General features: G+C 49.5%; 1 pseudogene; it reads left to right on the top strand.

Moving 5' to 3' along the window:
* The first annotated feature begins 519 nt into the window (after positions 1-519).
* LOC114072216 overlaps positions 520-1401 on the top strand; it is a 9923-nt pseudogene continuing 9041 nt past the window's right edge.

Raw genomic sequence — 1401 nt, 5'->3', positions numbered from 1 at the left:
AGGGCAGGAATTCAGGGATTGGGTTGGGATTTTAAGGGCAGGAATTCAGGGATTGGGTTGGAATTTTAAGGGCAGGAATTCAGGGAATTCAGGGATTGATTTGGGATTTTAAGGGCAGGAATTCAGGGATTGGGTTGGGATTTTAAGGGCAGGAATTCAGGGATTGGGATTCAGAATCTTCCTGGGATTGATCCCAAAGCAGGTTGGGTTTTTCCCAAGGAATTCCAGGAATAATTGCCACTCCCAGAAGTTCAGGAATTCAGGGGTAGTTTGGGATTTTCAGGGCAGGAATTCAGGGATTGGTTTGGACTTCAGGATTCCCAATCTTCATCCCCGTGTTATTCCCACAACTTCCTCCCTTTTCCCACCTTTTGGGGGGCAAAACAAGCCGGAATTCCGTCGCTGGGAAAGCCTGGAATTCCCCACATTTCCCTGGAAATCCTTGGGAAAACAGGGAATTTTGGGGGACTTTGCTTGTGCGTGAGTAACTCAAATTAATCCTTTTGGTGAATTACGGAGCTTTTGGGCTTTTTTGGGGAAAATTCTCCTGGAATTCTCCCTCATTCCCGATTTTTCCAGGGCAAACCCGACCTGAACACGACCCTGCCCATCCGGCAAACGGCTTCCATCTTCAAACAACCCGTCACCAAAATCACCAACCACCCCAGCAACAAGGTGCGCTCCGACCCCCAGCGCCTCAGCGAGCAGCCCCGCCAGGTAGGGAGACGGAATTCCCGCTGGGAATGCTGGGAATGGTGGGAATGGGGTTGTTTCCCAGGTTGGTGTTAATCTGGGGGAGAATTCCTGAATTTTCAGGGCTGGGATTGGTCAATGGAAGCAGGAACGAGGTGGTTGATTCCATCGGCATTAACTCACTGATCCATCACCCCTCAGTCCCGGAATTCCCACTGGGAATGTTGGGAATGCTGGGAATGGGGTTATTGCCAGGCTGGTTTTAATCCCTCAGAGGGAATTCCCAAATTCCTTGATTTTCAGGGATGGGGTTGGTCAATGGAAACAGGAACTTCCCCCCTTTTCCCACATGGAATTCCCTCCTTTTCCCACATGGAATTCCCTCCTTTTCCCACATGGAATTCCCTCCTTTTCCCACATGGAATTCTCCCCTTTTCCCACATGGAATTCCCTCCTTTTCCCACGTGGAATTCTCCCCTTTTCCCACATGGAATTCTCTCCTTTTCCCACATGGAATTCCCTCCATTTCCCACATGGAATTCCCTCCTTTTCCCACATGGAATTCCCTCCTTTTCCCACTGGGAATTCCCCCTTATTCCCACATGGAATTCTCTCCTTTTCCCACTGAGAATTCCCTCCTTTTCCCACATGGAATTCCCTCCTTTTCCCACATGGAATTCCCTCCTTTTCCCACATGGAATTCCCTCA

The sequence above is a fragment of the Empidonax traillii genome, unplaced genomic scaffold, assembly GCF_003031625.1.
Source record: "Empidonax traillii isolate 1590-97213 ecotype Southwest subspecies unplaced genomic scaffold, ASM303162v1 scaffold2776:size18164, whole genome shotgun sequence".
In the NCBI taxonomy this organism is placed as follows: Eukaryota; Metazoa; Chordata; class Aves; order Passeriformes; family Tyrannidae; genus Empidonax; species Empidonax traillii.
Note: the sequence above shows the minus strand (reverse complement) of the source record. Positions and strands in the feature narration are given on the sequence as shown.